Below are 23,927 nucleotides of genomic sequence, written 5' to 3'. Positions count from 1 at the left end.
CTGTTGATCCAAACTGTGTTTCTCATTTTATCTATAAACTTCCTGCGACCATATAGCTGATGACAAGTTTTCTGCAGCCTCCTTTGAGAATTCTGTCTTGTCAGATTTCTTTACTTCTCAAGCTTTTCTAGTAACATTCGTGATCATTGTTGTATTATTTTTTCATTTTATTTTTTTTTTTTTGGTGAGGCAATTAGGGTTAAGTGACTTGCCCAGGGTCACACAGCTAGTAAGTGTCAAGTGTCTGAGGCCGGATTTGAACTCAGGTCTTCCTGACTCCAAGACTGGAGTTTTATCCACTGTGCCACCTAGCTGCCCCTCATTGTTGTATTATTGACTTTATTTTGTGCAGTACTCTGATTCCCTGTATTGCCTTTGTTTTGTGACTTTTTCTTTTAGTTGCTGATTAAGGGAATCCAGAATGTCTGAGATGCTTTTTTGAGGGGGAATTCCTTTCCCTATGTTTTTTTTTTTTTGGTGACCTTTACTTGGGTAACATGGTGTTTAAGATTCCTACTGCATTTATAAGCTGGATATTGATGTAATCTTCCATCTAGATGGTGCATTCAGTAGAATACTGCGTCTGGAGTCAGGAAGATTTGAGTTCAAATCCAGCCCCAGACACTTACTAGCTGTGTGACCTTGGACAAATCACCTCACCTCTGCCTGCCTCAGTTTCCTCAGCTATAAATTAGAATAATAGCACACCTACCTTCCAGGGTTGTTTTGAGGATCAAATGAGATAATATTTGTAAAGTGCTTAGGATAGTGCCTGGCACATAGTAGTCACTGTATAAATGCTTCTTCTCTTCCCTTTTCCCTCTGCTACCTTTCTACATATCTTTAATAGCTATCTCAAGTTGCTTCAGCCATAGTGGTGTCTGATGTTTGCCTTAGTGGCATTTTTGGATAGCCCTACCTTTCTTCCTATAGGTCTTATGTAGGTCTTGTGATGTTTTTACACTTCTGTTAAATTCTGTGGGAAAATGTATTAATGACAATTATAGCAGATATCACTTTGTCTGAATTACTCAGTTATGGTATATAGAATTGGCATGCTACTTATATTTATATTATCAAAATAAAAAAGGGAGTTTTATGAATTCTAGTCTAAGTGTGCTTATCTACTTTTAAAAATCATTTAAGATGCTGGTTCTGTTTTGTGATGTTTCATCATTAGGCATAATTTCCAGTTTGTGGTAAGTGACAGTTTTCAGTGACCTCAAGATCTTCAACTTTTCCTCTTTTGATTTTAGTGACTCCTCATTTTCATTTCACATTTTATCCAGTCTAAGCTCTGTGATAAAGTTGTGTCTTAATATTTTCGCTGCACCGATCAGTGATAGGTTGATGTGTGACTTGGGGCTTTCACAATGCAGTAAGAAGCTCTTTCCTGCTTGTACATGGTGAGATCTCTTTCCATTTTTCTTATGGTACAGTATGAGTACATAATGGAATGCCATTTGTTGCCTCTCTTTGCATCCCTAGCACTTAGAACTCTGCCTGGCAAAGATTACATGCTTAATAAATGCTTCTTGACTGATTCCCTGCCTATAGATGTTTAAAGAAGTGATAAAAGTCTATAATGTTATATAGAAGTGATAATGTCAAGGCGTTAACAACTTGATAGTAATTACCTACAAGCAGTTTGATGGACAGCTACTGATTATTTTGCTTTCAATATGAATGGGGAACTGGAAGAATTTTCAAGTGGCTCATAATGATTGCATGATAGTTATGTTTCTGCCACTGCTAGGTAACCACCATCTCTCTTCCCTTGTAGAAGAGGAGCTAATGTAGTTTGAGGACCATATCTCAACACTCCAGTTTATCAGGGACAATGAAATGTTCCTAAAAACAAAAACAGACATAGAAATGGGGTTTCAATTTATATTTTAATAAAAAGTAATGGATTTGGAGAGGTAGAGGAAAAAAATCTGACCTGTGTCTGGAAGTTGGGTGGAATATCACCCCAGAGAGAAAAAGAAGAAAAACCACTGAATACTTAGAGTTTAAATAACCAGAAATGAAAACATTGTGGGCATTTTCTAAAGAGGAGAGAGATGGATGCTGGGAAGAAGCAGAGGCGGCTTGTTCTCCAAGGAATAATAAAGTAGAGGCACAGGTGCTGCCAGAGGAGAGATGATCCAGTAAAGGGCAGAAGAAAAAGAGAAAAATAGTGGTGACTGCCTGTGACGTTACTGAGGCAGCCTTTTGTGGACCTGCTAACAAAAATAGAAGGGACTTTTGTCTTTATTGGGCTTGTGTCTAAGACGTAACAACAGAGATTCTCCAAAGACTTGTCAATATGGATGACTCCTACTCCTGGTGATTCACATGGGTGTACATGATCTTGCCAGACATAACTATTGTCATTGTCAAATAGTGTGGAATCTTGGTCAAGGAACTGAAGACCGTAAGATTCAGTGTTTTTAGCATTGCTCCCTTAGAAGACAAGAGATGCATAAGATAAAAACAGATTTGGGGAGTGAACAACTGTCTAAAAAGATGGTGTTTACAAATGAGAGTTGGAGTTCTGGAAAATAGTTTAAAATATTTGAATGAAAGGCTAGGATAGAGTGCATCTGACAAAGCCTGGTGAGAATATATTTGTCTACTGCCTTGCAAATTTAAAGAAAAATACTTCAAACTAGAAAGGAAGAAGAGGGTGGAAATTGTATATCCACCAAGCTAGATGCTATTGAATAAGAATAGCAGAAGGTAAAACACCCAGGCATTCTCACAAAACAAAATCTGAGAAAGGAGCCAGTAGGAAGAGCCATGGCCTCGAATGTGTAGACAGAAGCACAGGAAGTGTAGGCATCAAGCTAGATGGACGAATGGTCCTCATGCAAGGATGCAAATCTGATCTCCCGGGCATCCTGGAGAGTTGGTGGTATGAGAAACATGATTGAAATATGACTGTGGATGGGGATACCTTTAAAAAACCCTGGGACAGATAAAAGAGGAGGCGGCAGAGTAGCATTTTATTTTTGCAAAGGTATACTCACATGATGAAATCTAGGAAACATAGTGGAGAACATTAGGATAAAGAACAATGGAAGGAGAAACAGAAATGATTTTGTTGTTGGTGTATACTGCAGACCATCTGGACCCAAAGAGGAAATAGAGGAGGAGGAGTTCAGGAAACAGATCACAAACTTGGTGCAGAGGCATGATAGAATAGTGATGGGGGATTTCGATTATCCATACATCTGCTGGAACTTGCTCTTTGCCAAAAGCAGAGTAGCTAATAATGTCTTGCCTTGCCCTTAATGTTAATTTCCTTCTTCAAAAGGTATAGGAACCAACAAAGGGGAACTCTATTCTGGACTTGGTTCTCTCTAACAGGCACTAACTGGATGCTGGAGGTGGAAATGATGGGAACATTGCAATAAAATAGTTACTGTCTCCTGGAGTTGGTGTTAGAGGAGAGGAAAAACAAGGATATCTTGACATGTACCATGGATTTGGGATGAGCATATTTTGAAAAGATGAATATGTAGAATCTCATAGATCAAATTTTGCGGGCATAGTTGGCCCTTATGGTGTGGGAAATGGTTAAGAATGAAATTCCAAAGATGAATGATTCCAATGACTAAGAGCAGGCATTGTCTGTTGTGGATAAATAAGAGATCTAACCAACAAAATAAGATTTTTAAAAGATACATATGCAAGATAGAAGCAAGAGCAGGTAGCAGAGCATGAAGATAAAAATATATCATGATACTTTAAAAAATAACATTAACACTAAAGCTCAGAATAAGTTGAAGCTCGTGAAGAAAACTAGGGTGAACAAAATTATTTTAATAGCTATATGAAGGAACATAAGAGGCTCAAGGAAGTGATAGAACGATTGCTCAGGATGGATAAGACAGCAATAACTGTTGACTGACAGAAGACAAAGATGCTTAGTCCTCATTTTGTTTATTTCTCTGCCAAGAAGAATGGTCTTTGGACTGGAAATTACTAGAAAAATGGCTAACATGGAGTTGATCCTCAAGAAAAATGAGGATATCATAAGAGAGCACAGACTTGACCTTAGTTATTTCAGGGCACCTAGACCAGATAACTGCATCATCTAGTACAAAAAGATGTGGCAGACGTGATTCCTGAGCCAATGGTTGTTGGTGGAGAACAGGAGAAATAGGGCCCTATTGGAAATGGGGTATGTACTATTTCAGTTTTTCAAAAAGGTAAAAGAATGAAAGCTGAAAAACATAGGCTAGTGAGCTGGACTTTAAAAAATTTACCCAGAATATTCTTGGAATATATTATTACATCCATGAATGTAATTATTACATACACGAGATGGGTCATGAACATTTACAAAAGGAAGTGATGATGACACAAAGCTACTATGGCTTCATCAAGAACAGGTTATGAGAGATTAACCTCATTTTCTTTTATGGCAGAAATGCTATAAACACCATTTAAATAGATTTTAGCAAAATGTTTGATTCTGCGAATTATAGTAATCTTGTGAAAGTAGGAGAGATATAAGGGCTAGGTAATAGTACAATTAGATGAATTCGTAACAAGTGGAATGCCTGGACTCAGAATGTAGCTATAAATAGTTTCATGTCAACACAGGAGGTCTCTAGTGCAGTGTCCTAGGGATCTATGTTGCCCTTATGCCACTTCACATTTTTATCAGTGACTTGGGTAAAATCATAGGTGGTATTGCAGGCTTGCAAATACCACAAAACTGGGAGAAAGAACCAGTAAGCTCAATTGCAGAGTCAGAGTCTTTATAGCCCTTGCCAGGCTAGAACATAGGGTCAAATATAAGAAGATAAAATTTAAGAAGGGTAAGTATTAAAGTCCTGTACTTGGGTTCAGAAATCAGCTTCATAAGCACGATACGGGGGAACTATAGTTAGAAAGTAGTTTGTGTTATGGGAAGCTTGGTGGTGAAGTGGATGTGGTGTCAGGCCTGAAGTCAGGAAGACCTGAGTTAAGAGCTGGCCTTAGACACTTACTAGCTGTGTGAGTCACTTCACCCTGTTTGCCTCAGTTCCTAATCTGTAAAATTAGCTGCAGAAGGAAATGGCAAACAGTGTCTTTACCAAGGAAATCTCAAATGGGGTCAAAACTGAAAACAACTGAACAACAACAAAGTTTGTATGAGAAATATCAAAAGATTTTTGGTGGACTGCAAATTCATTGTGAGTCAACACTACCGTATGGCATCTAAAAAATGAATATTGTCTTGGACTACTTGACATTAAGTGAAACATACTTTGAGAAATAAGCTAAAAGTCTCTTCATACTCTGCCTTGGCGAAACCACATCTAGAATATTTGTGCTCAGTTCTGGGCACTAGCATTTAGTGGTAGAGCATGGATGAGTGGAATAGCTTGGTAATCAGAATGAAGACCTCGAGTTCATTCCACATGAAGAACAGTTCAAAGGAAATGAGGCTGTTGAGCAGAGAGAAAAGGAGAATCGGGGTTACAGGACAGTTGTACTTGAAAGGCTGTCATGTCGAAGAGGGATTCTACTTGGTTCTAGAGGGCAGAATTAAAAGCACTTTTGGGAAATTGCAAAGAAGAAAATTTAGGCTTTGTAAAAGGAAAAAAAAATTCTAAGGATGAAAGCTATACAATGGGCTGTTTTCAAAGGTGCTGAGTTTCCTCTCCTTAGAAGTCTTCTGAAAAAGGCTAGATGCCCATTTGTCGTGTGTGTCATGGTGGAGATTCTTTTGAGGGTATGAGTTGGACTTTATGGCCATGGAGATCCCTTCTAATACTGAGACTCTGTGGTACAATCCAAATTAGAAAATCAGTATATGAAAGACGAATGACAAAAAGTGCCATGGGAATTTAGGGAAGAGAGGGATAGTATTTGGCTGAGGAAAGCAGTGAAGACTTCATGGCCAACGAGGTGCCTAAGCTGTCTTGAAAGATAGCAGTATTTCAATAGGCAAAAATTGGAGAGTACATCATAGGCATGGGAGTACACACATGCTAAGTGTGGAGTCAGAAAACTGCAGGGCATCTTTGGTGAACTTTGGATGAGTGGTCTCTTGTGACTGGAGTAAAGAGTGCTCTCCTGATGTCTGTGATCAACTCTTACATTTTAATGAGGATTTTTAGTTCTTGTCATTTAGTTAAGAAATTCACTTTGTGAAATAGACCATTCTGTAGTGGAATGTGGTATTTAGAAACTCTGACTTTACTGGGAAATCCCAAGTGGAAATGTGATCATTATTACAGCTATTCATCTCACATTGTCACTGTGCAAAAAATTCTTTTCATGTTGGGAACAGAAATGACAGAGCCTCCCCATAACTCCCTCAACTTACATCACAGGTGCGAAGTAGATGCAAGCTATAAGCAATAACACGAGTTATCCAAGAAAGCAAAGACATCTTGCAGATGATTTATATTTCCTATCCAGAGATGTCCCTGGGAGGACTGGTGGCAGTAGGCCGCTTGGAATGGGTATACATGCGAGTTAAGTGCTTTGCTGATCATCCTTTTTGACCTGGTGTTTTTGCCAGGAAGAAAATTACTGCTATCCAGACAGCACTAACTAAGCTGCCGAGGGAATTGTTGGGTAATTGTTGTACTCATTGCTTAATGTGGAAGCACAGAAATAATACTATTTGGGATCCAGATGCCACTCTGAACCATTGTGCACACACTGATAATCACTCCTATGGATGGGATGAGGTAAAAAAAAAAATAGCATTTGCTTCTTTCCTAATCTTCTCCTCGCTGTAATAGTTTGGTGTGATATCAGTTTGCCTAATTTCCTAGGGTTCAAGCTTGCTGCTTGTTTTGGCTCTTGAAATTCATAGAATGTTTCTATGGGACCCTGGAAAGCATCTAGCAGAACTTTCTCAATTGTGTGTATGAGGTAACTGAGGCCCAGGGAAGTGTTCTTTTGAATTAATGTCAGAACTAGGACTAGAACCCAAATCTTCAGATTCCAGTGCCAAGTGTAACTTTTCCTCCACTCACTATACCACACTGAATAAACTCTTGGTTTTGTTTTTGTTTTTGTTTGTTTTTTTGTTTTTTGTTTTGTTTTGGTAAATTATTGAAAGGGGAACTTTATTGACATTGCAACTGGTTGGATTTTTTTTTTTCTGAACCTAGCACAACGGAGAAAAATCCCTTTGGAGACTATTGGGGTTATTCTTATAACTCCTTAGGATAATCCTTTTATAGAGCAACTCCTTCAATCAGTGGTTGCCAGCAAAGGTCCAATTATATCAGTGTCTCATTTGCATTTTCGATATAAAGTACTTGAAGATGCCATTGATTTGCATACACATTTACATGCATCTGATTTCTATTAGAAATTTCAGTAAAGTTTGAGAAGTAATGATTGTCTCCAAACTTTTAATTTCTGCAACACACAGTGATTAAACCCTACAGTTAATGTTGCAGTTGGTGTGGTTTTTGTTGTTGGTAAGCTTAGATCTTGTGGCCTTAGTTCAAGACTCTTGATTATGGAATTTTGAGAGGCAACCCAGCAGGACTTCACTGTGATTAATGGTCATTCTTTGGTGGTCATAATGGTAGCATTAATAATGGTAGTAATGAGGTTTCCCAGAGCATGTTAGACTGTGATTGAAGAGTTTCTTTAAAGCCTAGACACATTGATGAGGAAAAGGCTTACCAAAGTGCTCAGCATGCTGGAGCTCAAGTACTTCAGGATTATTCCTTTTTTCCTTGTCTGCATTCAACTATAGGTCCTCACACTACATCCTTCACACTCCTTTCCCACAGATGCTGACTTGCTCATTGGTGATTATTGAACACTTGCTTTATATGGGTTCCGTGCCCACCTTGGGAGGGCTATATATGTGGCAAAATGAGGAGAAAATTTGCTATTGCTTCCTTCTTTCTCAAGATCAGGGACTGTGTTTGTTTAACTCTTTCTATCTTCCCATATATCCAAGTGTAATGGGTGCTACATGTATCCCATCACACCAGGACAATATTTTGCAGATTGTGGTCACTCAATGAGTATTCATTGAATGGCATTAGAATATCACCTATCCTACTCTTTTTACAAATGTATGACATAAGGTTGATAAGAGAAATATCACACATTGACAGGAAGTAGGTGGGAGGAATGTTGCACCTAGGCAGGTAGTGATTTGCAGGAAGTGGGAGGATATAATATACCCGGAAAGGAAGTGAATGGGTATAATGTGTTGGTAGGTATGATATTATACTAGGGCAGTATGGATGTACATGTGAGTAGGAAGTAGGTGGACAGAATAGTGTATATATGAGTAGTGTACAGAAAATCTGGGTATGGGAAGTAAATGGTTGGATGAAATTTTGTACTGTACCAAGAAGTGAGCAGGAGGAACATTCCATTCAGAAGATTACATTTGACCAGATAGAGGTCCAAGGAGAAAGATTATTACCATTGGGTGATATCAAGGGAGGTCTCATGGAGGAAGATGGCAGGGGCAATATTCCCAGAATAAAGAAAAGGATGAGTAATGAGTCAAAGGAAGGCAAACACAGGAAACTTCAGAGGCAGAGAGAGTTGGTGAGTTTGTGATATGGGAAGTTGCCTATGGAAGTACCCAAGTAGACCACAGAATATCACAATTGCAAGGAGCCTCATTGACCTTCCACTTAAACTCACGTTTGAGCACATACCCCTTTGCAACCTAATAGTCTAACACAATAACTATCCAGGCACAGCCAGGTTTAGGCCACAAGGGCTGGCAACCTTCATTTAACCCTGTCCTTTATTTGCTCTTGAGGCTTATCCTGTGTTTCAATTCACCTGCCTCCCTCCCTCCCCATTTTCCTGAGTAACACTTTGTTTTTGGCTTCAGTCTAAGGGGTCCTCTCTGGCAAGAAGTTGGGGCCAGAAGTGTATTCTCTTGTGTTCAAGAGAATTAGAACAGGTCATATAGCATAGGTGTATGTAATACATCCTTCAAAAACAGGCACAAATCACTGTTACCCTCCAAATACAGAGTTATATAGACTCAACAAAAAAATGATATTCTATAAAGTTTATCAGAAAACCAAACTCCTTGGAACAAATATGCATAGTAAAGTAAAATAAATTCCTAAAAGTCCAAAAATATATCTCTTATTTTGCATCTTGAATCTGTCACCTGTCTGTGAGGAGATGGGTAGCAAACTTCATCATTGGTCCTTGGAAGACGTATTGATTACAGTTAATGTCTTTTAAAGTTTTTTTTTTCCTTTATGTTGTGGTTGTTATAACATTTTCTTTTAGTTCTACTTGCTTCACTCTGCATCAGTTCATATAAGTCTTCCCAGATTTCTCTGAAACTGTCTTTTTTTGTCATTTCTTATAGTATAAGAGAATGCTAAGCAATAAAGAATCATAGAGTGACTACACCTGCTCTGCTCAGGTGCCCAGGAAAGGGAAAATTGACAGTTACTTTTCAAGTGCAAATGGTGCCAAAATAATCAGAGCAGCTGGACTAGACCAACTTTATTAGGGGACTGGAGGAGGTAGCACAATTCTGAGGACGTTGAAGCATTGACAAGTTATCTGAGAGAGGGCAAAATAGCAAATGATTGGGGAAAATCATGGGCAGTATAGTATTACAGCCAGTTCTGCTGTAATGTGATAACATATGTATTCCCCAAAGTACCACACTATGCAAAATTGTGCAATAAAAACCACAGGGTTTATGGGAAAATGGCTTTAGGGGCATCATGCTCAAAAAAATTCATCAACAACAAATAAAAAGAGATAGGAACTCAATAGAAATGGCAGCATAGTTTTATACATATCACATGGTTAAGGAATATATAAATTCTACAATAAATAGTAATGATGTCAGGGCCTTATAGCTGCTGCTTGGCCTACATGCTGGGCTGGCTTAGTCTCTTGGTCAAGATGGGCAGGCTGAAATTCTGGTCCTGGCAGGGTGTGTGGCACCAGAGGCTATGGTAAAAGGTGGGTAATGTGTGTATGCCAGCCCTTGGCTCACAGCTCCTATTGTAGTGGAAGATATTCAATAAATATGGCATTTTACCTTAAAAATGACCTGAAGTTTGTTTGAGGAAGTGGTCCTTGGAGGGGATACAGCTTGAGGTAATGTGAAGTGGCCCAGTTTTCTGCATTCTCCTTTCTCTAGGAAGAAATTGTACACAAGCAAACTGAAGTTTGCCTTGTGCTCTAAAGGTTCGCTAATTCATCAATGATATTGGAACAAATTCATGTTTTCAAAACAAGAGTTATGCAAGTACTGACTGAACTACTAAACAAAGCTACCAGCCTATGTGCCTTCTTTCTCAACTCTATAAAATTGTTCACGAGACCATCAATGGTATAATTGTTGAAATATTAGGTAGGAACGGGCAAGTTTTCACTAATGATATTTTGCAGCACGCCATATCTTCATAGTCACAGAATTGACTAGAAGTTACTGAGAATATAAAACCTCATCGTACTTTTTTAATTATAAAAATATGACTAGATAGAACAAAATGTCGCTTAAAGGTTTTCTTCCAATAAACCATCTCACATGTATTTTCTGAGGTCAGAAAGGGTTTTTTTTTTCTGTCTTTGTATCTGTTATCTTTCACATGTTGAAACCCCAAATGGAGTCAGACATGATAGAGTTAGAAAAGACCTTAGGGTGGTCAAGGTAGAAGACAAGGAGTTGAATATCTGTCTACATGCTAGCTCATGGCATTTAAATTGAGTTTCCTCTGAAGTTCTAAAAATTAGAACAAAGTCAACTGAAATTCTCTTCCAACGCCATTTATGATATGATGGTACCTCTGCATTCTTGAAGTCTGTGCCACCAGATTGTTGGGCCTGGAAGGTCCTACCAAGCTGGAAAGGCTCTATGTCAAGGCCCTCTAACAGCCTGTGTGTCTGTTGTCTCAAGACCAGCTCAGCCAAGTATAAGGAGGCTGAATGTGCCTCAGGTGGACTGTAGGATGAGGTTCTTTTTTTTGGGGGGGGGGACAGTAGTGATTGAAGGTGAAATCTTACCTTCTGGAGGGGGTGTCAGGGGATGGATATGGGGAGCTATCTTTAAATTGAACCAACTATGGAGATGAACATTTCCTTGCATAGGAAGGGCTTTATAGTGTCACAGCTAGAAGATAACATGATCATGTTTGAAAAACAGCAAAATAACAATGCATTCTAAGTTAATGCAGCATCTACAAGATAATGGCTATCAGTCTGGGTAACCTGGAAAAGTAGAATCAATATGACTTCCAGAAAGGGTCCAAAATAAAGACATTTCATTTTTTCTAGTGTCTCCTAAAAAGATCTTGAAGTGTTAGGTGAATATGAATGGGGCAGAGTAATGAACACAAAGGCCCTGGGAAAATTTCCTAAGATAAATGGAAGTGTGCTGCCTGGCACACATCCAGGGGTTATTTGTGTCAGTTAGCAATGAATGTTCTAAAAAGAAAAAAAAAATGACAGATTAAAGTCAAGGTAAAAAAAAAACGTTACAAAATCAAAGATGGAGGAAAAATGATTACAGTAGAAATTAAGGTGGATAATGAACTTTAAAATACACAAAAGCAAGGTCAGAGAGGAGACAGAAGGGACTCTATGAGCTGAAGCATAGTGATAGAAAGTTTAGATGGGTATCACAGACCAATACATTAATTCTTTGTGCAGAAATATATAATTCACAGAGGAGGAGAGTTGACAGATGCCAAAGAAAGATAAATTTCCTAGGGGGAGAAGAAATAGACAAGAAAATGTACATTGTACCTGAACCCACAACCGGGAAAAGAAAATATTCAGGATTACAGAAAATAGTTGTTCTGAGATATGTGCTTAAGACAGAATCAAGTTATTTCATTAATGATCCCAAATGGAAGGAGTGTCAAAAGACCATCAGCTCTACTATCACTAAGTACAACGTGAGTTATATGTGCTAGATTTTGCAAAACTGATCAATAGAGAAGATTTTGTCACTTTGAACCAGATTAGCTGAGTTATTGAGCACCTACTATGTGCAAAGCACTGGGATAGGTTTTTGCTGGTTACCTTAAGGTTGAAGACAAAAATTTCTTTTTCCCAGATGGGGAACTCTTTGAAACTAGGCAATATGTTCTTAAACCACACCCCTTCCAGTGCCTTCCACGCTGCTGTGTATATAGCTGGAGCTGAATAAACACATGGATTGGATTGATTCCTAATTTTAAAGTAGAAAGCAAAGGCTTTTTAATTTGTTCAATGCCTCAGTGCTCCAAAAGAGGATGGACACTTAAAAATCTTTTTTTTTAAATTATTAACTCAAAAAGTATCTAGAAGCACAAACATTTCCATATACAATGAAGAATTGAAAACAAAAGGATTGCAAATGAGCCATGAATCTTTATCATGCATAGTGTGTTTAAGTATGTATTACATTTCCAGTACTGTAGGCATATATCACCTTCATATTTTTCTTCTATTTTCTTCAATGGTTTTAAAATATTTCCTTGACGTTGGCAGAGGCAGCCAGATGGTTCATGGAGGGCGTACTGGACTTATTTGGGGAAGCTAGGTGGTATAGTGAATAGCACACTGGGCCTGAATTCCAGGCCCACCTCACATACTTGCTGGTGGTGTGACCCTAGGCAAGTCAATTAATCTCTCTGAGCCTCAGTTTCCTCATCTGTAAAATTAGGTAACAATAAGAACACCTGCTTCACAGGGTAGTTTTGAGATAACATATCAAAATGCTAGCTAGTATGAATTCTTGCATTCTTTTTTAAAACAATGTTTTACTCACTGCATTTGCTTTCATTCACTCCTGTCACAAAGGAAAGGCCTCCCTAATAACCAATTACAGGTGATAATAATAACTAACAGGCATTGTGCTGGGTACTTTCCAATATTTATCTCATTTGATCCTCATAACAATCCTGGGCAGTAGGTGCCACCATTTTATAGATGGGTAGATTGAGACAGACAGAGCTTACTTGACTTGCCCTGGGTCACGCAGCTAGTAAGTATCTGAGTCCATATTCAAACTAAAGTCTTCTTAAGTTCAAGTCCAGTTCTCTGTCTGCAGTGCCACCTCGCTGTCCCGAAAAAGTAAAGTCAAGTAAAATAAGCCTAAACATTAGCTGTGTCTGAAAATGTCTGTCTCATTTTGTTCCTCTAGTTTTTGATCTCCTGTCAAGAAGTGGGAAGCCAGCGTCTTCCTTGGTCTTACAAAGTCCTGATTAGCCATTGAACTAATCATAATCCTTAAATCTTGCAAAGTTGTTTTCCTCTATAATGCTAAAGTAATTCCTGGACTTGTTTTTCTGCTTCTTCTCACTTGACAATCCCTTTCGTCATCTCTTCCTGCACAGTAATATTTTATTGCATTCTTATACCATAATTTTTCCAGCAATTCTCCAAATGATGGGCACACACTTTGTTTCCATTTCTTTGCTATATGAGAAGAGTGTTCTTATGGATATTTGACACATATGAGTCCTTTTTTTCTTTGATTTCTTTGAAGAACAGATCTAGTAATGATATCACTGGGTCAAAGGGTATGCATCGTTTAGTGATTTTTCAGATACAGTTCCAAATTACTTTCCTGTGTGGTTGAATTAATTCACAGCTCTACTCATAATGCATTAGTATATCTATCTTCCCATAGACCTCCCAACTATTGTCATTTCCTCTTTTTAACAATATGGCTAATCTAATGGGTGTGACATGGAACCTCAGCCTTGTTTTAATTTTTATTTCTTAGTGATTTTGAGAATTTCTTCATGTGACTTGATAGCTTGGCCTTTTTTTCTCTTAAAAATTGACTTTTCATGTCCTTTGATATGATATTTACTGAATCTATTGGGGAATAGCATTGGCTCTTATAGTTCTAAATTTACATCAATTCCCTATAATATCTTCAATGTCAGACTTTTATCAGAGAAATTTGCTGGAAGGATTTTTTCCTGGTCAGTTGGCTTCTTTCTGATCCTAACTATACTGACTTTGCCCATGTGATAACTTTTCAACTTTATGTAGTCAAAATTGTTCATTTTCTCTTGTGTGATCCTTTGTATCTTTTGTTTGGTCAAGAATTCTTCCCCTCTCCTTAGTTAGAAATCGAATTCCTTCCTTCTTCCTCTCATTTGCTTATGATGAGACCATTTCTATCTCAGTCATTTGTCAATTTGGAATTTATTTGGGTATTTGGGGTGAAATGTTAGTCTGCACCTCATTTCTGGACCCCTTCTTCAAACTTTGCCAGCAGTTTTTCTCAAATACTTAGTCTGTCTCCAGTAAAGGGAATCCCTGGATTTATCACATACCATGCTGGCCATATGATTGCTCCTGGCTCTCATGTATGCAATCTGTTCTACTGATCAATTTTCCTTATCTTTTAATAGGGGTGAGGAATCTGCAGCCTCCAGGCCACATGTGGCCTTCTAGGTCCTTGGCTGTGGACCTTTGACTGAGTCTAAGTTTTACAGAACAAACACTTTTATTAAGGGGATTTGTTCTGTGAAGTTTGGATTCAGTCAAAGGGCTGCACGTGAGGACCTAGAGGGCCATATGTGGCCTCGAGGCCACAGGTTCCCCACCCCTGTACCAATACCAAATAATTTTGATTATTGCTTTATAATATAATTTGTGAAGTAGTGCTGTTAATCCTCTTTTCTTCCTATGTTGTTAAAATATTTTATTTCCCCTGAGATTCTCTACCTTTCATTCCTCCAGATAAATTTTATTATTCTTTCTAGTATATTTTAAAGTAACCATCTGATACTTTGAATGATATGTACTGAATCTATAAATTCATTTAAGCAATAATGCTATTTTTATTTTATTGGCTTGGCTCAATGTTCAACAATGACTAACTGTCCACGTATTTAGATTGGTTTTTATTAATATAAAATGCTTTGAGACTGTATTCATATACTTGCTGCATGTTTCTTAGTAGGTGGACTCCTGATTATTTTATGTATTCTTTAGTTACTTTGGAAATAGTTTCCTTTTCTGTTTCTTTTTGCTGGAATTTGTTGGTAATATAGAGAAGGATGACATGTGTGGATTTATTTTATATATGGATACTTTGCTGAAATGATGAATTTTTTTCAGGTAATATTAATGTAGCCTTATGCCATCTAAATAAACCATTATATTATCTGCAAAAGCAATAATTTCTTTTTTTTCTTATCCTGTACTTATTCCCTCAATTTCTTTTTCTTATTTGCTGTAGCTAGCATTTGTGAGACAATATCAAACACTGGTGGTGATAATGTGTATCTTTTTTTTTGCCCTTGTTCTTATCGAGAGGGTTAGTATTAGTAAGTTTATCTCTGGTGCATGTGATGCTGGCTCTTGATTTGAGGTAGATGCTACTTATTACATCAAAGAGAGATCCATTTATTCCTCTGCTTTTTAGTGTGTTTTATTTTGAGCAGAAGTGGGTGCTGTATTTTGTCAGAGGCCTCTTCTATATCTAATGATGTCATAATGAAATTTTAATTTTTTCATTAATATTGCTTATGATGGCAAGGCTGAGCTAACTGAGATGTCAGAGGGGAGTAGAGGATGGGCAGCTGCACAGGCAGAGGAGGGGTATACTCGTTCAGACTCCAGGCAACAAAGCATCCTGGGAAGCAGGCCTCAGGAAGCGCCGGATTGTAAGTAGTCAAGCTCAGAGCACATTGGGACAGCTAGTGCTAAGAGTGTGGAAGACACTCACGTTAAATTGTGGGTGACTTTGCTGATTCTCAGTACGGTCAATGAGTTTCTTACCTTTATACCCACAGAACCCTCAAGAAACTCTCTGACCTTAATAAGGGATTCTATTCATCACCATTGGTACAAGGTACCGTTTGTTGCCTAATGATGAGAAAGCCTTTGACTTTAGCCAGGCTCAGCATGGTGCAATAGATGGAGAGGCAGGCTCAAGACCAGGAACACCTGAGCTCCAATCTTGCCGCTGACACATACTGGCTCTGTGACTTGGGTGACTCGTTTACTTCTAAGTGCTCTAGGAAACTCTAAGGTAATAAATTTCTGGAGAACATGTTGACTTGCATTGAGAGAGAGGATTTCCTCATCTGGGAATTGCTTATACCAGTGAAATCATCGGAACATACCATATCCCTTATTATTAATGTTATCAATCATATTTATAGCTTATTGAACCAACCTCATGTAAATCTAATCTGGTCATAGTACATACTCTTTTTGCCATGTTAATGTAGCTCTTTGCTAATATTTTATTCAATAATCTTACTCAGTATTTATTAGAAATCTTCATCTGTAACTTTACTTCTCTACTTTATCTTTACATAATTTAGGTGACAAGAACATGTTTGCCCAATCAGAGGCGTTTCCTTCCATAATTTTCAAATAATTTGTGTAATATCAACATTAATTGTCATTTGATTGATAGAATTCACTTGTAAATGCATCTGGTCTTTTTTTTTGTTTTTGAGTTAATTTAGGGATTTTAAAATATATTTCTTTGAGACTGAGATATTTAAATTTTTTATTTCTTTTTCTGTTAATCTCGTTTGAATTTTTGCAAATATTCATCCATTTTAAAAAGTTATCAGTTTTTTGGCATATAACTGGGCAATATTGTTTCTTTTTTTAAAAGAAATCTCATTTATTTATTTTTAACATTCATTTAAAATTTTTTTGAGTTCCAAGTTCTCTCCCTCCTTCCAGGCCCTCTCCCACCCACTGAGAAGGCAAGAAATTTAATGTCAATTATCCGTGTGAATTCATGTGAAACGTATTTCCATATTAGCAGTATTGCAAAAAAAAGCAAGAGAAATTAAGAAAGTTTAAAGAAGTCTGCTTGAATCTGCCCTCAGAGTTCATTGCTTTTCACTTTGGAGATGGATATAGCATTTTTCATCATCGGTCCATTGGGATTGTATTGGATCGTTGTATTATTTCTAATAACCCTAAGATTCTGTGGGCTTCAGGGCTCAGTTTCCAGCATTTACACTTGAGACTCTGCCACCCCACTGAGAGTGTCCTCATTCATCGTGTCCATTGGCTCCAGGCCCATATTCCAGAGTTTGGCTGGCTGACTCTTCTTCCAGTGCCCTTACCCTGTTTACCAGAATTTTCCCTGGTTTCTCATGTTACCTCTTTCCTAGTATGCCATTACCTCTTTTTCTCTTTGGTTTTCTTAATCATTACTTTCTCTCTTTTAGATAATTGCTGGAACAGATATGGGGTCCTCCTCTATACCTTTCCATATCTCCATCTTACCTGGACTCCTATACCCTCTTCTCTATGTAGATCCTAACTGCTCTTTTTAGTAAATGATCTTCAAGAATCGTCGTGGCCCCAAACATTCCTGCCTTGGTGACCACCTTTCTGGTGTTGAGCCTTCTCATTCTTTGCTCTGCTGGTTCTCAAACAACAGACAGAGGCCATATCTGGGCCTATACTCAAAGCCTTTCCAGCTTGGTAGCACCTGCCAGCTTTTGAGCTCTCCTGGCATAGCCTTTGAGCATCCAGGTTCCCCTCCATTCTATGACGAGGCAGCAGAGGAAGATGCCAGTATGAGTTTCATTGGTTGTCACTGCCTGACAATCAAGAACAAAGAGATGGTTTGTTCTCCAGTGGGTTGTAAAACATAGCCAACTTAGCAGATATTCAGATCAGATTGTGGTCTAACAGGGGAAGGATTTGTTCTACTCTTTTCTAGAAAGTAATATTCAGATTAGCTCAAGTTTGGAGTGGAAATTTGTCTATAAATTCTACAATTATGGAGGCACTCTAGTTGGATTCTCTATGTCCTATTATTTAAGGGGATGATAGTAACATATAAATGTACCTCTTATTGTGTAATAGTCCTGCATAGGAAAATGCATTTCTGGAACTTAGATAAAACAAATTGAAATATAGTAAAATGACTTTCTATTGTTCTGCTCTCAATAGCTGAAATCCACAGTGCTTCAAAAGAAAATCAATGAGGAGCTCACTGGGGGGAAACAAAAGGGCTTGTTTCTAACATATATCATTCCTAGCTTTTTAAGGGAAAGATATGAGCAGAAAATACCTACAGGCTAGAGCTGTGGCCAGAAGACCTTTCAAATAAAGAGTTGTTGCTGAAGTACTTTGTGCATCCCTGTGCTGCCTGTGTGGGTGGCCCTTGAAGTACACGTCCTGAGAAAATTATCATGAAGGCCCGTTCCAAGGAAATATTTGTCAGCTTACTCTAGTTTAACCTCATCATTGCCACTGACGCGAAGAATAGAGCATTTTTGTTTTTTGTTGGTATTATTGGCCATACTTCCCCTCCCCCCACACCTCTTCCAGGCAGCCTTCTAGACTGATATAGTCTCTTTCTCAACCTGCTAACACAGTCTCTGGCCTTTTCTTACTAGCAGAGGAAGATGTAATGGAGAAATCCTCTGTAGAAGGCAGTCAATTTGGCAGTATGGATTTCTCTCCATACTGGGGAACAAGAGAAATTGGTTAAGGGAAACCCTCTGGACCATGTTTCCCACAATGCTTAGCCACTGCTTGACCCAGCAGCATAGTTATTTCACCAGGAGAGGACACAGATCACTACAGAATGTGCAAATAAGGCACGGGATTTTAAGAAAGAGGATGGAAGACACTTGGGGACACTGTATATGAGATTGCATGTGGGGTAGAAGATAGTAGGGTACAAAAGAAGAGCTGTGTTGGGGGCAGCAGAGAGGTAAGATGACTCTGTATGTGGCCTCAGTGCTCCTGAGATCTGTTGTTTCATGTGGACCCTGATGAGTATAGAACTGAGACAAGAACTTGTAGCCATACTAAAGCCTTTCCCCAGCCTGGAAAAAATATTCTGAGAGGCAGACAGCATTGTGTTTCAAGTGCCCACCCTCAGGACTGTAAGTTCTACAGCAGCAGTGCCCCTTTGTTGTTCTGGGGAGCCAGAGCCATTGAATGAGAATTAGCTTCTAAGGCCACTAGAGTTTTGGAGATTGCATTCTTTGTATGTGGTGGCAGAGGATGTTTGGCTACTTTTTTCCCTCCCTTATTATGTCCGTTAGTTTATGCCTTAATTAAATTCTTTTGTTGTTGGATTTCTGGGTCTCTGATATGATCTGGCCACCGAATCATTCATTGAATGGGGAATCAGACCCTGAGCTGAATAGTTATTACTCCCAAATTGCCATGCAGAATCCGGGTCTATCTGAGGGGAATCGTTTTGTACCTGAATTTATGTCTAGAATGTAGAGCTACTTCTCAATAAGATTATGTTAATAGATAATATGAGAAATTAGTGTACCTTCTGAAGTAGATGGGGCAAAGCACAGGTTGGTGGATTCTAACTGGGATATCCCATCCCCTAGATTGATGCATTAGTACTCGTCCTTACTATGTGATAAAGATAAGTGGGCCTCACAATAAACACTTGCAGGCTGAATTCCACACAAATCTCTGTCTGGCCTCAGGTAAAATGTGTGATGTAGTTAAAGGTGTTTGAATTTCCAAGATCTAAAAAATAGCTTGGAGATGTACCAAGGAAGAAAAAAAGGGAGCATGTGTTTCTTTCCTCTCATCCTCCCTGCCCCTACTTTCCCTCACCATGCCTCCAACACAGTCATCTCTAACCTCACAAGCTAAGTCACAGTGAGGGCCTAACAAATTAATTTGGTGCTCTTTCCAGTAGTATCTTCGCATGACTTTTCTTTTTGGAATCCCTTTTAATGTTTAGCCTGATGGAATTTCATTTTTTGGCTCAAAGTCTAAATGGATGAGCATTTCTATGTAGATTTTGAGGTCTTCCAGATGTCCCTCTTTGTGAATTGTATCTAAGCCTGGCAGAGACATTACAGGGACCCCTCACAGACATTCTGAGCTACTCTGAAGAGATCAGTGTAGCATTCCACATGGGTAAGCATCAAGTGGTTGAGGAATCCCGATTTTCCAGACTAAGCCTGCCCTACAGAATTGGATGGGTCACTTATCGAGCTGGGCTATCGGTGCAGACATGTTGGGCAGACATGGCCGATCGACAGAATTAACTGGAGTGAAGCAACCAAGCAGGGCAGCATTTGGAAAATGACAGCGCACTTCCCTGATCATAAGTTGTTCTCTGCCATAAAAGCCCATGTTTTTAATACCAATTTTCTGCCGGTAATGTTCTGTGGCTGCAAGTCGTGGTACACCATGATCTCAGTAGAGTAAAAATTTCTCGTGACCCTCTGGGACAACGGAGATACATGGTGGGTATAAATAGAGAATAGCGTATTATCAGTAATGCCTTGTGTACAAAATGTGGCATAAATATATCATCAGGGAAAAGCATTGTCCTAATAGCAGAGTCAGTGATGTTGTAAGAAGGGAGGATGGCAGTTGAATGGTTGACCTGGACACTGATGTCCTTACATTGCAAAAATAACCAACCAGAGGAAGGTCTCTACTATATTGAATAGCCCTGATACCAAAGATTTGTAGCTGGGTATGGAGAAAAGTTACCAAAGATGATGAGTATTAGCTGACCTTTAAATCTCATTTTAAGGTTTCAAAGTGCTTAACACACAGGATCTTCTTTGAACCTCGCAACAGGCTCATCAGGTGGGTATATTAGGTATCATTTCACTTTTTCATAGGAGGAAACTGAGGCTCAGAGGGTGAAGTGACTTGTCCATAGTTACAGAGTCAGCATCGGAAGGAGGATTTGAACCTGGGTCTTACTGATTCCTGGTCCACCCTTTTATCCAGTATTTCACACATTATGAGTCACTTAGGATATCTGTTGGGAAAGGGAGTATCCCCACCTATAAGCTTAGAGAGTCTCTGAAGTATTCAGATAAGTGGTCTGGATGGGAGAGAGAGTTAGTGGCACCAGGCCTCTTCCCAAAGCATCTCTACCCATACACTGCAGGCAGCCCCCTACTCTGCCTGTGGGTAAGCCAGGTCTGAACAAATCAAGGGAGATGAATGCTCAATTCTTGTTTTGGTAAATTGTTTGGAGAAGTATAATGAGCTTAGGGAGAAGGAAGGGCGGGGGGCTTCCAATGCCTCCAGTATGTAGCATCTGAGAGTGGATAGAGTACTGGGTTCGGTGTAGGGTAGACCTAGGTCCAAATGCCACCTCAGATAATTAGAGCTGTGTGACTTTGGATGGATTGCTTTTCCTTTTAGCCTCAGTTTCCTCGTATGTAATATGGAGGTAACGAGAGCATGTTTCTTCTAGAGTTATCCTGTAGCTCAAATGAAATGTTGCTCATGAAACTTTTTGCAAACTTTAAAGCACTATGTAAATGTCATCTACGTTATTATTATGATCTTGGTCGAATTTATCATTTTCTATATTAGCTATCAACAGTGGAAGTAACTGAATGCTAGTCCCAAAGCTGCACAAATGAAAAATGATGTTGGTGGACTAATTGTAATTGAGCTTCTCCTTCAACTACCTTGTGTGGTATACACAAACACTGATCTGTTTTCGCCTATAATTGGTGTGGTGGGTGCTTCTTTCTAGCCCTGTAATGATGTTGGGGAATAGTGCGGTGCTGACTGAAACCCCATGATCTAAATAATAGCCCTGAAATGTACTGAACCAGCAAGGAAGTTAGCAGCGTTGTGGTATAGGAGATGATTGAGAAAGGACATCTTAATGGTACTCTCTCTTGAAACCACCTACTGCTTTCTGTATGTTTGATAGATCAACTATAATGCCATGCATGAGAAAGAATTCTAACTTAACTTTACCTACTACTTTTTTTTAAGGCTTGTTTCTTCAAACAGTTTTCTATTCCCTGTCCCAGCGGTGAGGGCAGCCAGGTGCATAGCTGACACAAAGCCTTGCTTCAGCCACTGGTATCAAGCCCCTCCCGATCCTTTGGGAAAACAGTTAAAGTCGATTTCCCTGTTCCAATGAGATTCATCTGTGACTCCAGCCATTCACCCCTGTCTAGATGCACAGGGTAAAGGAGAAACTATGGATGAGAATGACCTACTTTATGAATAATTGGAACCTAATTGCTGTATATTATTGATTATGGTGCCAGATATTGCTAATTCACAACAAACTGATCACTAGGAAGAGGGTAGAAAAGGGCTCACATTCTTGTGAGAAAAAGGTGGTTACATGATCTTTTTAATAAACAGTCTAGACCATGGCTTAATGAGTTATCTGGAATTGGGAGTGGGTGAACAGAAAGCAAACTGCCCTCTGCTGATCCTCTCCCACTGAGTTAGGGAGAGCAAGAAGGGGGCTTCAATATGGGTGTGCCATGTGACAGGGATGGTATTGGGGGATGGCACAATCCAGGGAAAGGCAGGCCTTATCATTATATAATTGATAGCAAGGTCATATTTTAAGGGTTACAGTTCTTAACAACAGCCCTGGATAGTAGGTAATACAAATGTCATCATTCCCATTTGACATATTAGAAAACTGAAACTCCAAAGATAAGTGATCAACTTCCCCCAAATCTCAAAGTTAGTGGGAATTGGGACTGGGGCTCATACTTCTTACTCTAAAACCTTCAGTCTTTCTACTATGTAATGGCACTGGAATCAGAAGAACTTGATCTTAGCCTCATTTCTGTTCCTAGTAAGGAGAACTGACTTACACAAATCTACTGGCCTCAGAGAGTTAGTTTCCCTCCCTGTAAAGTGGAGATGTTGATATCTGTTCTGTCAACCTCGCAGGGTTGTTATGAAGATGACGTGATTATATATATAATAACGTTTCTAAAATGTAAAATAAGATATACATGTGAACAGTTATTATTGACACCAAATTATTTATTTTGGGTACATTAGGCATTCATTAGAGCCTTTTCAGACTTTCTAAAATGGTGAATATGATCGGTCGTGTGTTCTAATTAATTTTAAAATGATGAATTCTGTTTGCATTCCAAAACCTAATGATGATACTTGAAAATCTCTTTTTTACTCTCTGTGGTGGTTAAACTATATTTCAAACTTCCTGAAATCATTGAAAACAAATACACCTGCCGTTGGCTTTAATGGTTTCAAATTTATTTGGACTACTTAATGTAATTCATTGATAAGAGCCACAGTTTCATTAAGTGATGTATTTGTTGAAGACCAATTTTTAATATTCTTTTAAATTATTCTAAGTGAAGAAGCACAGTTGTTCTGGTTTGGAGCACCTAGGTGGTGTAGTATATAGAATGCTGAACTTGTGGTCAGGAAAACCTGGATTCAAATCCAGCCTCACATACTTACTAGTTGTGGGTCCTTGGAAAAGTCACTTAACCTTTTTTCAGCCTCACTTTCCTTACGCAAGAATTGAAATTCCTCAATGCTAAAAAGTGGACCCCTAGAAAACTATAGGGCAGTGAATTTCCCAGAATGACTAAATCTCCTTGTTAGGAGCTCAAAGACTCCACGGTCCAGAACAGGAAGCCCTTCTATAACATTCTTAGTAATTACTCACACAACTTTTGCTTAGAGATTGCTGATATTCAAATACTACCTTATGAGGCAGTCCATTCTCCTGTTGGATAGCTCAAATTGTTAGGAAAGTTTTCCTTCATTCAGCCTAAATCTGCCTTTCTGCCCCCTCCACCCATGGGTTCTAATGGTGGCCCCTGGAGCCAAGCATCCTGCTGCAGTGTTTTACAGATGAGAAAGCTGAAGCCCAGAGAGGAAAATCAACATGCACATGATGGCACAGAAGAAGGAAGTCTAGGATTTTAACCTAGGCCTTCCAGCTCCAAATCCCAAGTTTTTTCTAGTACTCTTTAGTACTTTAGGACAAATAAAAACTATCACTTTATACAGTTATAATAATAATAATACTTATTATTGTTGTTATTATATTATTATTATTATGCCCTGAGGCAAACCTATAATGCTGGTGAATGGGGCTTTGTTGCAGGGTACTGGAATTTAGAAAGAACTATTAGCACATGCAATACTTCAACACCATCTAAAAGACTGAGCTTAGTGCATGGATGTTCTGGAGCCAGCTGTACAGGTTTGAGAGACTCAGTTGTTAAATTTTCAATGTGTACATATACATGGAGGAAATCAGCCAT

Source organism: Vombatus ursinus, unplaced genomic scaffold (genome assembly GCF_900497805.2).
Source record: "Vombatus ursinus unplaced genomic scaffold, bare-nosed wombat genome assembly UNPS02014903.1, whole genome shotgun sequence".
Taxonomy (NCBI): domain Eukaryota; kingdom Metazoa; phylum Chordata; class Mammalia; order Diprotodontia; family Vombatidae; genus Vombatus; species Vombatus ursinus.
The sequence above is the reverse complement of the archived record's forward strand: the minus strand, read 5'-3'. Positions refer to the sequence as shown.